Raw genomic sequence first — 16,880 nt, forward strand, 5'->3', positions numbered from 1 at the left:
GTAGAGTAGCCTCGGCTCTGATACCAATCCACCTGGAAAGTGCCTCCACTCCTCTGGTCACTCACTTGTCTCATACCATCGCCCACAGCACCCAGTGTAGACTGTAGTTTCCTCACTACCTTTTCCTCAGCTGTAATTGCCATATTTTCAATATCCATCATGTTGGTGGTTTCCATTGAGACCTTTGGCGAGATGCTGTGTTCTTGCCTGCTCAGCGTTATTCAGGCTTGTGTTCGTTATCGGATGTGAAATTTCCAAAGGTTCTCGAATGGCAATTCAGGAAAGGATCATAGAGCTGCAGCTGATGTATCTGTATAGAGAGTAAGAATGAGGTAGCATTTTATATAGTTTTAGTGGCAGAGAATAATACATAGTGGTATATTTATGAAAGGTGTTGCATCGCTCTAGTGTCATGCAACGGGGCGCAAGAGCGACAACACTCTTACGTTTGATTTATCAAGCCACGCAAGGCCACCTTGCTTTGCCTTGCATGGCTCGATAGGTCTAGAGTAACGCAACACAGCGCAAATCACTGGGTTGCGTTACTCTGCCACAGGGATGAGTATCATGGATGGAGCGTGGGTGTTCCCCAACACCCACCCATGGATTTTGGCACATTCCCAGTTTTTCCTTTACTGGTATACGTGGCAATGTGTCAAAATGCTACACTTCCCCCCAGTGAGGCATAACGAGGAAAAATATTTGTATTTCTCCTCGTTATTATCTTTATTTCCCCTCGTTATTTCCTCTTTCTACAGCACTCATAGGAATAGGAATATGACTCAGGGGATTGTTTCAGAGCAGCAAGATGTATAGACTAGAAGGCTCACTTTAAGGATTGGATTTCCTTAGGAATAAGAATTTTAAAGAACTGACCCTAGAGAATCAAGAGACCTTAGCAATAGGAAAGGGAATCTTCCAACCATGGCAAGTGGAGGGCTTAGACATTGGGATTTGAAATCACTGCTTCTACGGGATAGGAGGCTCAGACTTTAAAGAGTCGTTTCCCTAAGATAAAACATGCAATTAAATTTACTCTAGAAAATAGAAGGCCTTAGAAGTAGGAAAGGGAATGTCCCAACTATTGTAAGAGGGGGGCTTTGAAATTAGGGTGTGAAAGTACTGCCCCTAAAGAACAGAAGGCTCTGACTTTTTGTTGTTGATTTCCGAAAGGCTAGGGAATTTTGGAAACTGTCCACCGAGAAAACAGAAGTGCTTAGCAATATGAAACAGAAAGCCCCAGCTCTGGGAAGTGGACACCTTAACACTAGGGAATAGAATATCTGAACCATATGTAGTAGAGGCGCTCAGTTAACTCTGGGAAGTGTAAGGATCAGACCCTAATGGGTTTAATGTTGCGGTTTTATAGAGTATAGATCTCTGACCTTAAGAAAAAAAGAGTTCCCTCTAGGGAGGGGATATTCTGGAGGAGTGAGCTAAATGTGGTGATCCTAGCAAATGAAGTTATGAGCTTTGTAAATGGCTGCACTCCCCCTTCTAATGCAGACTGAATATGGAATGTTAGTAATGAAGAAAGGGGCATAGTTAACATATAACCATGAGGCGTAGCAATTAACCTTACTATGCTGTGGTGCGTGATAGGGAAAGGGCAGGAATGTGCTGTATTTAACAATGTATGGCACAATCCTATCATTTCCCAGAGCTGGCACACAATTCACTGCCTAGAGCCAACACTGGCACCCTTGTGCCATGCTGCAAGAGTGCCTGCATTGTTAGCAGGATTGTTTTGTGAAAGATAGAACTGCTTCCAGCACAAAAACAGTCCCCTGAGGCCTATTCCTCTTCCTATGTGTGCTGCAGAAAGCAACACACATAGAAAGAGGAAGTAACAAGGAGAAATAAAGATATATATCCTTGTTACGCCTCACCAGGGAAGACATAACATGTTGACGCATTCCCAGTTTTACCAGTAATGGTAAATTTAGGAATCCGCCAACATCCATGGGTGGATGCTGTGGGAATACCCATGCTCCACCCATGGAACGCTCCATGTAGCGGCATACCACAACGCAGTGATTTGAGCTGCGTAGTGTTACTCGATTAGCAAACCATGCCTTGCTTGACATGATAAATAAAACTTAAGTTTTGTGTTGCATGTGCGCCACGTTGCTTGGCACAAGGAAGACGCAACTCTTTCATAAATATGCTCCAACATGTGCAGATGGGTGCGCAATGCAATATTGTCAAATATTAGCACCTGAATACATCGAATCTACCACTCTCTGGGCATTAATAATGGTGTGGGGCTTACCTGGTACTTCCCAAATGGAGCTTTGTGCAAGCTCAGTGGTAAAGGGTTACTGCCATTCACTAGCATAAAAAAATATCAATGTACATATCCATTTGTCTCCCAAAGCAGGCAGAGCTCGAGTCCTTTCGGAAGCTGCCACCATTGTTACTGTACAGGAGAGGGGCCAGGCACACCTTTTATGTCTGTTGTCTAGTGGATGCCTGTAATGGCAGTGTGCTGTGCAGGTAATGGAACCAAAGTGACCTAAGCATTATATGACTTGTCAATGAATCCCGTTTCAGGCACCCCAGTACTCTACCTCTACAAGTCAATCAGTATCCTCAGTCAGAGTCCTTCCTATCCGACAGAGAGAACGCATGGTTGCGGCAGTGCATCCTCACACCCAGACTAGGAGGCAAAGAAATGGAGTGTGGCAGTGCCAACTTCCCCCATGGCCTATAATAGAGGCAAACACAAGTATTGTGGAAGTTAGTTGCAAGACTGCTGCCAACCTCTGTATCGATCTTCCACTGCACTTTTAGTTATTACCTCCTGATTAATCTGTGTCCCTAGTTATTCTAAACAAAGCTACTGCTCACTTGCTGCCATTATTTCAAGACACAAAACTTTGTCCTGGTATCTGTGCCTGGACTTTCACTGCACATTTAAAGAAGCACTTTTAATGCAGTGCAGTGCACTAAATAACGGGCAGCAGAGAGCAAAGACAGCAGTGTTATAAACTATATTAAGAATGCATGTTATTAGGAAGGCTGTGAGTCTGCCTACCTGCAGGCCTGAGATAGAAAGCACACAAAAACATCGAGGGCAGTTTCCCATTCGTTTTTCCCATGACCTTAGAGACATTGATGAAGAATAACATCAATTGAGGGTGAACAGTGCAGCAATTTTATTAGAACCTTTTACTGAGCTGTGTCACCGCCATTTGGAACGGGAATGAGAGGGCGGTCTGTCAGGAATCCCCCTGCAAGTAGTGTATGCACTGGAAAGATTGTTCTAAAATGTAAGTGACTTTTTCTTCTAAAATTCTACCTGCAGATTTCTCACCTGTTGAATAGACTGCAAAGTAGTACCTCCTGGTTGGTGGGTTTGAAGGATTTGTCAGTCAAGGAAATCCTGGAGCATTGAGCATGCAAAATGACCATTTCTTCTCACCTCCCAATCCAATTGTCTGGTGATGGTGATAGTGTGAACATAAGTCCATGTTGCTCCCTTTCGAATCTTAGCCACAGGAAAGACCCTGACCAAAAGTGAGGTGGAAAACTTTGCCCTGGTGGATTGGGTCCCTTGCGGTTCCTTCTTCACAAACATGCAAGATTATTCAGCAGGGCACAGTGCTTTTCAGGACTGCCTTGCCCATTTTGCTGCCAGGGCACCCCTCAACAAGCTGGTTGTCAGACCTGATCTCTTGGGCTCAGATGATGTAATAACTGACTGCCCTTCCGTAGTTCAGCCGGTGTAGTCGAATATGTGACGTTACAACGCGGTCATTATACCGCGGTATGCTACAGCGCAGTTCTTACAATGCGATGGAGGGCGCTGGACTTAAGAATAGTATGATTTACTATTCCAACTCCAGCCTAAGTAACAGTAGGGAAAGTGTTGGAATAGCAAATTATACTATTCCTTTGTGTATAGCGCCATCCAGCGCAAGTCGTTATGTAATGACAGCGATGTAAACGTACCGCGGTGTAACAACCGTGTTGTAAAGGTTGTTCGCCAGTGTAGTCTCTCTTGTTTGTGGGATGGGGACGGTGGAGGATTAAAAGTGGGAAGGCTAATAATAGATTTCCCCCAGTGAAAAGCTGTCACCACCTTTGGAGGAAAACCGCTTCAGCCTGTAAGACCAGCTTGTCTGAACAGAAGCATGTGTAAGACGGGTGAATGCTCAGCACTTGTATCTCAATAAGACGCCTCACCAAAGTGATAACAACTATAAAAACTGACAACTATGAAGGGGTTCAAACAGAGCACCAATTTAAAAGATCAACACTAGGTTCAAATCTCACGGTGGCATGACAAAAGTAGTGGTTAGAAAAAGATTACTGAGTCCCTTCCGAAATTATTGGGTACTCGCACAGGAGTGGCTGGTCCATAAGCCAGAGAAATGCAGACAAGGCAGAAATGTACCCCTGACAGTGTCCACCATTCAGTCCTGCTGGGCTAGGGGAGAACAAACTGGAGGACTTCCAGGAAGCGAGCCTTTAGGGGTCGATGTATTTTTCTGAGCAACAAGCAGCAAACCTATTCCACCTCTCAGTGTAGAGCATCATGGTGGAAATACAACCTCCAGAGTCAAATGGAAAGTACATAAGTACCACAGCTCAATCTCCAGGCATTAAGGTGGAGGCTTTTGTGTTTGGGGTGAAGAACCTGACCATCAGATTGGGATAGTGGGTCCATTCTGACAAGAAGATATAGTGGGAGCCACAGGGAGAGGTGCAGAAGGTCTGCGTACCACACCCTTCTCAGACAGACCAGGGCAATAGAGACAACCAGGGTTCTGTGCTGATGAATGTTCCTTAGATACCACATAATCAAAGGTATGGGAGAAAATGTGTAGTTAAGTGGAAAATTCTACTTCAAACAAAATGCATTCACCAGAGCTCGCTGCAGCAGCTATTGGAGAACACAGAACCGTGGCAATAGACATTGAAGTGAGCCGCAAATAGATCAAATTGGGGTGGCCCATTGAGCAAAGATGATTTGAACCACCACCGGATCAAGACATCACTTGTGGTCAGCACTGATGTTAAGAGAGCCACAGTGTCACAGAAGTTCACAATTGTGTCTGCCAGATTTTCCCCATGTTTGAACTACTGTAGACAGGGGCACTTTGGAGAGACCTCATATGCCAACAGGGAGTTTTTATGAAGTTAACAGATGCAGTAGGCAGAGAACCATCAAGACGGGAAAAATGAGCTTCCTGTTGAAACATATGAATCATATCATGAATGTCCCAGATCTTCTGTGGAGGAGGAAAGCGTGGAGTAATGTAACCAAGTACTGGCATAATGAACAGGAAGCATTGAGAGGGCTCTAGATGAGTCTTGACATGAAAACCCTACTTGAACAGCAAAGAAGGTGTTGCATGCAGATGAGGCGACACCATCCGTGGCAAACCGTCTTTCACAATGGGAACATGATCTCTAAACTCCTGATATGGGCTGCCACCATTGCCACCACCTTTGTGAAAAGTTGAGATGCTGATATGAATCTAAAAGAGAGGACTGGGGGGCGTGGCCAAGATGGCGGCGTGAGCAGACGTCCTGCTATGGAGCTCCCGCCGACGGCCAAGAATAGCACGGGCCTACGAGCCGTATTTGCTGCAGTCGGCCCAAACTACCGGTGGGCTGTTCTCCTGTGCATTCGGGGAGCTGTGCTGAATCGGTGGCCAGTGCTCGGAGGGACTCCTGGTACCCTGTGGAGACCGGCGGGCAGGCGAAGCGGCTGAGGCTGACGGAGAGAGGTGGTGGACCGGATGTCACCTCAGGGTCTCGACGCGCTGGGCTACGCCTTATTGAGGGAGTGCGGCAAGGTGCGGCGGGAGACAGGAGCCGCGGGAAGCTGTGCGAATATACCAGCGGCGGAAGGGGGCTGCAGATTCTAGCTCTCTTCTCCGAGGACCGACCCCGAGGCTGGGTGGAGGTTCCGGCCCGCCCACCATTTTACGAGGCGCCAGCAGCAGCGGTGGAGGGCCCGGTGTGGGAGGGCTCCTCTGCCGCACCCCCACGGTTGGAAGACAGATCTGCTGAATGGCAGGTGTCGGGGATCTAGCTAATCTGAGGTCGCCCGATAGGGAGCTGGCCCAGACGCGACATCGGCGCATAGAAGGGGATCCGTCATCTTGGGATGTGCCAGGAAGGTAAGGCCCAGTTGCAGAGGGGGCGAATCGGCCGGCGCGGCCAGTGTGGAAGTCTGCCCAGGAGGGGAATAGTGGAGGACATTGCCTGCCTGCGCAGCGGAAGGTGAAGGGGCCAGACAATACCGTGGAGCAGATTTGCGGGAAGGCCTCCTGGTACCTTGGGTAGGAACGGCAAACGAGGTGGAGACACACAAGATCACAGGGAGACACAAGACACCGCGGCTGGTGGAGCCCCGCCCCGCTCTACACGGGGCTGTGGCAGAACAGCTCGGCTGTGTCGAGACTCTGTGGGAGGACGGGAGTTGCGGCTGCCATTCACCGGGGAGTGTGCGTCTCCGGGCTCAGATTGGGATCCCCGGACCACGCCGGGACTGGAGTGGTGCTTGGACGCGGAGCTGCGGACCGGCTGAAGACAGTGGTGAGCCGGAGAGAGTGGGCACGGACGGCGGCGAGTGCAGGGCCTGAGGAGTGTGTGTGCCCCTGGCAGGGGACCGATGGGGGTCTTTGTAACGGACATGTGCTAATGTCTGGAAGTCGGAGGTGTTAAGACTGAGTATTGCACCAAAGCAGTGCAGTGCGAAAAAGCATTGGAGTAGGCCCGAGATCGGTGGTACAGATCCAGCCCCTGGTGGTTGTGTGGGCCCTATATACCGGAGGGATGCAGTGGTGGAGTAGAGGGTCCCCCGACCTGCTCGGACTGACGCTGCGGGGGCCTATTGGACAAGGCGCAGCTGGACAGAGAAGCAAGGGGAGGACTGGGAGAGGTGGCCGGTCGGGCCCACCATCAACGGGCTGCTACGTGCTGGATTGGCGAGCAGGTCTGGTCTGCAGAGGGCCTGACCCTGTACAGAGCAAAGAACAGCGAGGATGCAGTGCCCGACCCAGCACATGGATCCTTCATAGTCTGATAAGTAGCCGGTAATCCTGAGGCACCAGCTGAACGTCGGCACCGTGGAGGGGCCGGTGGGGTGGACATCCGGCACCCGGTAGAAGTCTAGGGAAGTGAGACCTCAACACGCAGCACAAGTATCATGTCCGGCACAAGGGTACGCAAGGACAAAACAGTGAAAGACCTGTTTGCTAAGGCTCAGGTGACCCAATCACCTAAAGACATGCCTGCAGCTGCCGCCCGCCCAACCACAGGATCTACGGATGGCTCGGAGCCCATCTCAAAGGCTTTCTTAGAATCCCTATTCACAGCACTGTGAGACGATATTCACACATTTATAAAGGAATTCTCAGAAGAGCTCAAGGAGGTTCGCAAAGATGTTGATGGAATAGGGGAACGCGTGATGGAACTGGAGACCAAGAATGATGGGCACGAAACCGACATTGAAGCCCTACAGCAAGAGATACTGTGGCTCCACGACCAGCAGGTAGAAGTGCAATCACACATGAAGGACTTAGAAAATCGGTCTCATCGCCACAATATACGAATCCAGGGAGTAACTTTGGCTGAAGATATCAGGGATCTGTTTGGATTTACCAGAGAACTTTTTAACCATATCTTGTGTCGCCCCCTAGACTCAGAACTTAGACTGGACAGAGTACATAGAGTGGGGCCCCCAAGGCCCAAGTCGGCACCCCCACAGGATATCTTGGTGTGTGTGCAGGACGCTTTGCTAAGGAACCTTGGAGCACGCCGGGTTGTGTGATATACTGAACTTGACCTACTTCTCGCGGAACCCGCATCGCGGGTCCCGCATCGCTGGGTTGCCTGCCGATCTTCACAGACTTTTGCCTGCTGTTTGGGAGGTGTGCTGCTGGACAAGCAGGGCTGCGAGCAGAGTGCGAGCGCGGGCCTGGGACTACCTTCCCAGAAGCGCCGCCGCCCGGATTAACAGCACCTGGGCTGCTCTCCCTGCCTGCCCCTCCCCATCTGCTTCAAAAACCCCAGCCTTTGGTTTATCTTTGGGACGCTTTGCTGAGAACCCTTGGAGCACGCCGGGTTGTGTGATATAGTGAACTTGACCTACTTCTCGCGGAACCCGCTTCGCGGGTCCCGCATCGCTGGGTTGCCTGCCGATCTTCACGGACTTTTGCCTGTAGTTTGGGAGGTGTGCTGCTGGACAAGCAGGGCTGCGAGCAGAGTGCGAGCGCAGGCCTGCGACTACCTTTCCCAGAAGCGCCGCCGCCCGGATTACTCTCCCTGCCTGCCCCTCCCCATCTGCTTCAAAAACCCCAGCCTTTGATTTATCTTTTGGACGCTTTGCTGAGGACCCTTGGAGCACGCCGGGTTGTGTGATATAGTGAACTTGACCTACTTCTTGCGGAACCCGCTTCGCTGGGTTGCCTGCCGATCTTCACGGACTTTTGCCTGCTGTTTGGGCGGTGTGCTGCTGGACAAGCAAGGCTGCGAGCAGAGTGCGAGCGCGGGCCTGGGACTACCTTTCCCAGAAGCGCCGCCGCCCGGATTAACGGCACCTGGGCTGCTCTCCCTGCCTGCCCCTCCCCATCTGCTTCAAAAACCCCAGCCTTTGGTTTATCTTTGGGACGCTTTGCTGAGGACCCTTGGAGCACGCCGGGTTGTGTGATATAGTGAACTTGACCTACTTCTTGCGGAACCCGCTTCGCGGGTCCCGCATCGCTGGGTTGCCTGCCGATCTTCACGAACTTTTGCCTGCTGTTTGGGAGGTGTGCTGCTGGACAAGCAGGGCTGCGAGCAGAGTGCGAGCGCGGGCCTGGGACTACCTTTCCCAGAAGCGCCGCCGCCCGGATTAACAGCACCTGTGCTGCTCTCCCTTACTGCCCCTCCCCATCTGCTTCAAAAACCCCAGCCTTTGGTTTATCTTTGGGACGCTTTGCTGAGGACCCTTGGAGCACGCCGGGTTGTGTGATATAGTGAATTTGATCTACTTCTCGCGGAACCCGCTTCGCGGGTCCCGCATCGCTGGGTTGCCTGCCGATCTTCACGGACTTTTGCCTGCTGTTTGGGAGGTGTGCTGCTGGACAGGCAGGGCTGCGAGCAAAGTGCGAGCGCGGGCCTGGGACTACCTTTCCCAGAAGCGCCGCCGCCCGGATTAACAGCACCTGTGCTGCTCTCGCTGCCTGCCCCTCCCCTTTACCCATAGACCTATAATTTGGCTGACAAGTCCCCCTGCGCGGGAGCGACCGGGAGAAGCCCGGGACAAGGGCGGGCCGTCTGTGGCCGTCCGTGGTCGGCCGTGGTTGGGCTGGGCCAATCCCCCTGTGCCTCGGTCACGGTTATCTATTTTGTTTGCTTACTTCTCATTTTCTTACTAGGTATATTGAGCTGGTGTCTAAGTACCCTTCTTATTCCATCTATATTATCTATTCCCCTGCTTAGATCGTTACACATACAGTATGCCTCTACGTTCAGGTAAAGACCGTTCTGTTACCCTGCAGACGTCTAAAGGGGTGGTTTCTGGTCCTTTGGATGCCTTTATCACCAAGGCCACAGGAATACTGGGGAATGAGATAGCCTTCGTAGAGAAAAGGCTATCAATAGATCTTGTTAATGGGAAACGCTCATCTTTGGGGCCACTTGCTTCTGTCACCAGTCCATTACCCCCACCTTTACCTGCTGTAAGTTCCAATACTATTCCTGTCGTAGTTGATGTTCATAGTGGAGTTGAAGGACCTTCTTCGCCACGTTGTAGCATTGACTTCGACAATACTGATACACTAGGGAGAGGGGGAGAAGATAGTGTGCTGTCTAATAGCCCATCCCTATTAGTCAGCATAAAGCGCCGCCACCGCAGAGAGTCACGAAGGGGGCAAAAAACCACTTACCTGACCGCGCCGACACCGCCAAGAGTCACAGAGACACCGGACTCCCCGCCCCAGCTCTGGGGGACTTCAACTCCCGGCAGGCCTCGCGGCGGCGCGTCCTGAGTGACGGGAAACGCGCCAACGACCAGGATAAAGCCGGCAGCACCCCGGCAGAGCGGGGGAGAGACAGCATAAAGCGCCGCCACCGCCGAGAGTCACGAAGGGGGCAAAAAACCACTTACCTGACCGCGCCGACACCGCCAAGAGTCACAGAGACACCGGACTCCGCGCCGCCGCTCCGGGGGACTTCAACTCCCGGCAGGCCTCGCGGCGGCGCGTCCTGAGTGACTGGAAACGCGCCAACGACCAGGATAAAGCCGGCAGCACCCCGGCAGAGCGGGGGAGAGACAGCATAAAGCGCCGCCACCGCCGAGAGTCACGAAGGGGGCAAAAAACCACTTAACTGACCGCGCCAACACCGCCAAGAGTCACAGAGACACCGGACTCCGCGCCGCCGCTCCGGGAGACTTCAACTCCCGGCAGGCCTCGCGGCGGCGCGTCCTGAGTGACGGGAAATGCACCAACGACCAGGATAAAGCCGGCAGCACCCCGGCAGAGCGGGGGAGAGACAGCATAAAGCGCCGCCACCGCCGAGAGTCACGAAGGGGGCAAAAAACCACTTACCTGACCGCGCCGACACCGCCAAGAGTCACAGAGACACCGGACTCCGCGCCGCCGCTCCGGGGGACTTCAACTCGCCTCGCGGCGGCGCGTCCTGAGTGACGGGAAATGCGCCAACGACCAGGATAAAGCCGGCAGCACCCCCGCGTCGCGGGACGCGAGCGGGACGCCCGGGGCTAAGCCCGGGCAAAGGGCGGGTCCTTTACGGCCCTCATCGGCACAAGTTGGCCAGGCTAGGCCACCCCTTTTTATTACTTCTTTTGTGCACCAGGGATTTACCATCTTGACAGCCTATCGTGAGTGGTGGTGTTTTTGACGTTGGTTGACCGCCTCCTGAGCCCTAGTTATCCAGACGGGGGTCGGTAAGCAGGCTATATAGCTTCTATCGAATCGCCCAGGAGCCCGGGATAAGGAGGGGGCCCACGTGCAAACGCCAATAAAAGACAAACACACTGACGAATCTGGAAAGGAATCCGCTGGACATCTGCACAAGTTTCGAAGTAAGACTTTTGTTTTAACCTTGAAAATTATACTTTGTTATTTTATCGAGTTGTGGGTGTAAGACTATCACACACCTTTGCATAATTATGCGTAAAAGAAATCATCACATGGCATCCGAAACACCAAAGAACACCATGGAAAACTACCTTGTTCAAGTGGTCAGTAAAATAAACAGCGAACGCAGACAATCGTTAGGTCTGTCCCAATCACCTATTCTTCCTCCTATGAGCCCACCCACCTCCTCGCAAATCAATGAGTCTCTGTTACTAGACTCTAACAACGATCCCCATGCACTAGTTTCCCCAGTAACTGTTAACATCGATGTCAGCACAGTGAATGTGGGGGACATTGAACAACATGTGGACAATGACTCAGATGCACAGGTTGTCATTGAGGTTGAAGGAAATGATGAAAAAGAAGACGTGGAGGATGATCCACCGGCTAAACAGACCTCAAGGCAGTCAGAGCCTGTCGCAGATTGCAAAGCAAACGTGGGAGGGCACGTTCAGGAAAAAATAAGGTCACATCAACACCAAAGTTAAAAAGTACCTGTCAGAACAACGAGGATAACAATCCGAGGGACATATTGGACGAGGACTTAATGTCCAAAATAGCGGAGCTGTTAGAAATAAAAATGCAGACAATTATTAAGCCACTTATCAGTAAGATTGATAAACTTTCTGCAGAGATAAAGAAACTTGGAAGCACACAAAATGTCTTAGCAGATGCAATAGGCAATGCCTTAAGTAATGTCAATAAAGGCCGTGATTCCCCAAAGGAAGATAATGAACCCAGGGTAACATCAGATGCTACCCCTCTAGGAGTAACTCCTTTAGAATGCCCACAAACTTCTAGCCATATTACTAACAACTTGCCAATAGAAGCCCCAACTGCCCGATTAACTGATCCACCACATACTACAGTGCCCTCTAGTTTTGAAGAAAACCAAACACAATTTGTAGTTGAAGCAGCACCGCTGGTGTTAGTGCTAGCCAACACACCAACCTTATCACCGGACCAAACTGAGTCAGCCTCATCACTAAAAAGCAAGGCACTATACTGGCTGTCAAATAATATGCGGATAGCACAGGGGGGCGAACAGCGGCTGGCTGAGGAAATTAAAACGGCAAGGAGGGTTGGTTGGATAGGAAATAAGCAAAAAAAATGGAAGGGCGACTGTGTGATATTAAACTTTTCAACCCCAGCTGCTCTTCCTGATATTTTATCAAATATCCTTCCACCACAAAAAAGAAGTAGCTCTATAATCCCTCTTACATTAGAATTTTTCTATAATGAATCACAAAAGGCCAACAATCAAAAACCCCGGAAGCCAGCTTGGTCAATGAGAGATAATGGTTGGGGAGGGGGACTATCAGCTTTTGACACAAATTACGCCCCCCAAAACAGGGCAGGTCCATGGCTACTAAACCAACACAATACTTTTCACAACACTACCTCAGGGCAAAACTGGAATCAAATGGGCAGACAAGGGCCTGGCATATTAGCCAATAATTGTGGGCCTACAGGAAATGTTAAATATAATGGAGGATGGCCAGGTATGCAGCAGAATGTATTGTATCCTAATACCCCAGCACCTATAGGCAATGTTGACTTTAATGGAGGATGGCTGTGGTCTCATCAGAACCCACCCTTTCCCATTACCCCTGCACCTAGATGGAATGCCCCTATAAATGGTTGGGGTTTTGGGGCCCCATCCTACAACTGGGGAGTTAGCACCTCAAATAGGTTTGAAGCCTTAGCTGGCTTAGCTGACTGCGACTGACTTGAGGGAAGGGCCTTGACAACGCCATGTAGTATAAATCACACATATCCTAGGTTGCATTTTGAAGTCGAACCAAAGCAGATTGTACCTATTAAAATCTCGCAACAGCCATTACATTCTGTTGACACCATGGCACAACAACTGCATCTAGATACAACTAGGGTAACCGCACCATGTCAGGTAGTAGAAACACTAGGTGTTTTAGGAAGTACAAAAATTATCTGCTGGAACATTGCGGGTCTGAAAAAAAATCTTTCAGACCCGTCTTGGCATGATTATCTGGCTAGTGGGGATCTAATCATGTTCCAGGAGACCTGTGGGCTTGAAAACTACTTCAAGGTTGACTATAGATCTTTTTTCATACCCGCAGTAAATACAAATGGGGGGAGACCCTCTGGCGGACTAACAATCTGGGTGAAAATCACAGGAGGCCTGTCCTTTAAGCAAATTGATACAAACAATCCCGACATCTTATTACTCGAGCTAAAAAACACTAAGGGTTGTAGCATTTATGTGATCAATATCTATAGCAGACCACATCGATCATGTAAAGAATCAACAGTTGTAACCCACCTGAGTAATCTTGTGGCGGGATTTGATCAAAATGCACAAATGATTATAGGTGGTGATTTCAACAGAAGTTTTGAACCCATAATAGGTCTAGAAGACATCTATAAGGACGAGGACAGTGCCAGCAATATTCCCTTAGTAGATACGAACTACGAAGCACCTTGCTCAGTGAGCGCCCTACAATTACTGAATTTGACATTAGAATCCAGCCTACGTGCATGTAATGGGCGGTTGCCATCAGACTGCCCCAGTAGACCAACGTTTACCAGAGGGGCACACTCCAGCCACCTAGATTATCTATTAGTTTCCCTGAACTTGTGGCCTATGACCATGGACCTAATGGTGGATGATCGCACGGAAAGCGACCATTATCCTCTGATCTTATCTGTCCAAACTCAGATTTTTAAAACCCTTGACAAAAGTGCTAATAGCACAATGTCCTTGCCACAGGATCCCCTAGTGGCAAACAACCGTAGATCCCTGAAATGGCCAGTGGTATTAGACAACTTTAAAATCATTAGTCAAATCTATAATGTATTTGTGAGGCATATGTCTTTTCTCCTAGGTAACAGTACTGTCATCCAAAATCCTAGTCTGGTAGAATCCCATGAACATTTAATTAACCAACTTGGCGGGATCCTGACTAGGGCGGTAAAAAGATCACATAACGCCCAAAAGAGTAAACAAACTGGGATCACCTGGTATAACCAGGATTGCCGGAAAGCCAAGTCAGACCTAATTACAGCGGTCAAAGGGGGTTCAACGGATATTGTGAGAACTAAGAGAGCCCAGTACAAAAAAAGTTTATTAAAGGCCAAGAAAGAGTGGGACGAAAGGGTTTGGTCCGATTTGTTGGACGCATGTTAGTGCAAAGATCAGACCTCCTTCTGGAGCCTCATTGCCAGAGGCACCAGGGGGGTGACAGAATGTAAAGACAAATTTTTAGAGGAAAAAATATGGGTCGAGCACTTTACCTTATTATATTCTTGTACAAGTTCAGGTGAGAGTGGAGGTTGGGATAGTTTGCAGGCCCCTTTGGCAGCGCACGATGCACCCCTCGTTTTTTCTCTAACAGAAACTATCTCAGCAATCAAGGCAGTCAAGCCAGGGAAAGCACCAGGCCCTGACAGAATACCAGGTGATCTTTGGAAACAGGAAAACTACATCTGGGCTCCTTATATCAATTTACTGTCCAATGAAATTGCTCAAGGAGCTCCTATTCCGGAAACCTGGAAGGGGGCAGAGATTGTAACTCTGTTCAAGAAGGGTGATAGGTCAAATCCCTTGCACTACCGGCCTATCAGCCTAATTGACGTGTTGCAAAAAATCTTTGCACGACAGGTCCTTGGTCGGCTCACCTCTTGGATTGAAGAGCACTCTATTTACACAAAATATCAGGCAGGTTTTAGATGCAAGATAAGCACTGTAGACCAGGTTTTTAGATTTTTATGTTTAGTCTGGAAATATACCATTATAAGGAGTTCCCATATATACGTGGCCTTTGTTGATTTGAAGGCAGCTTTTGATATGGTTCCCAGGGCAGCCCTATGGAAGACATTAAACAGAATAGGTGTCCCTGGAAATATCCTTCAAATTTTAACCCGACTCCACGAGAATAATTATGCACGAGTCAGATGGGGACCGAATGGAGAAGTCACCGAGAAAATAAAAATAGCAAAAGGGGTAAGGCAAGGGTGCGTAATGGCACCTACCTTATTCTCTTTATACGTCAATGACATCCCGACACTCTTTTGGGCTGCGAGCATGACTCTCCCAAATTGAGTGGGCAAGCCGTTCCGGCATTACTATTCGCAGACGACACAATCTTAATTTCTCAGAGACCTAGGGGGCTCCAAAATCTTTTAAATACATTTAGTTTGTATTGCCATGACAAGGAATTAGAAATTAACTCCTCAAAAACAAAAGTTATGACAACCAACCCCCATAAAGGTTTTAATAAGGTTTTTAAGATAAACAATGAACCTATTGAAGAAGTTCCCAATTTTAAATACCTGGGCATTATTTTAGACAGTGATGTAACATGGAAAACACAATTGGAGAATTCAAAACTAAGGCTAACTCAAAATCAGGTACCGATCTTAAAGAAGCACAAGAATAGCCACTTCAAAGCTGTCTCACCAGCCATTGAACTATTTAAATATAAAGTGCAATCATCTTCACTTTATGGTGCGGACCTTTGGGCCTATGCTTTAAAGGATACCTTCCGAGTGAGGGAAAATTCCTTCATCAGGCAACTCCTAGGGATACCTGGGTCAACACCACTGACACCCGTATTATGGGACCTTAACTTTAGGCGTACTGATGATTATGCTTCTCTTCGTCCGCTACTCTATTGGGTCCGTTTATGGTCCACTGAAGAGCTCGCTGATTATAGAGAAGCATTACAAGAGATATTGGCTATAAAGAATACCACACATTTGCCATGGCTAGAGTACGTCAAAAAATGGTTTGAAAAACTAGGGTTAAGTGACTTTTGGTTTGACCCTGATTCTCTTACAAACAGCTCAAAAAAGATCTTGAAGCAAAGGTACTGGGACTATATTAGAGATTCAGTGCTTTCAAATCCCAGAACAGGGACTCTAACTTCGAAATTTTTTGAAATCAAAATGAATATGCAACTAGAGCCCCTCATGGATGAAATTCACCCTCCATTGGCAAAAAGCCTATACTTAAAGTTCCGGTATAGCATTCTGCTATTAAAAGAAAGAACAACTAGCTGGAACTGTAATAAGGGGTTGACCGGGGCCGTTGGCTCTGATATATGCGAGTTCTGTGAGATGGGGATGAAAGAGGATGAGTCCCATGTTCTATTCATATGCCCAGCATACCTTAAAGCAAGGAAAAATGGCTCAAGCCAATCTGCAATAGGTTAGGCCTTAGACAAATTAAGATTGCACAACCGATTGTGTTTAGCCTAAGTCGCTTTCTCCTATGTGTAGCCTTGATCAGGAGGAAGAAAAATCAAAAAACCTAAATGTAATGGGCTACCTTACCATGCTATTGACTCATTTATTAGTTAATATAGTGCTGCCTACTTTACTGCTATGGTGTATACCACTTTTTTTAACAAAAACAGACGTTTAATTTATTATTTTATTATTATGTATATTTATTCAGTGTTCTCTATAGAAGAGGGTCCGACCAGGATCTAGCCAACCCCAATGTAGATGGTTTTTTGCGTATTTTGCACAAATGAGATGTGATGATATTTTTACCCACTGCTGCTATTTACTATGTATTATAATATGATGTGTTATGATTTTAATGTATTGTATCTTACAAGGTTTTTTAAACCGAATAAAGATTGAAATATATTAGTCTCTTCAACTGAGGAGGAATCCCAGCATAATAATCTTCCTGGTAAAAGGAAGCGGAACAAGGGAAGTCAGAGAGGAGGTGTGTCTAAAATACCTAAAATGGTTAGTCAGCCATTGACAGCTAATAATCATGACGCAACT

The sequence above is a fragment of the Lissotriton vulgaris genome, chromosome 7 (genome assembly GCF_964263255.1).
Source record: "Lissotriton vulgaris chromosome 7, aLisVul1.2, whole genome shotgun sequence".
Classification (NCBI taxonomy): Eukaryota; Metazoa; Chordata; class Amphibia; order Caudata; family Salamandridae; genus Lissotriton; species Lissotriton vulgaris.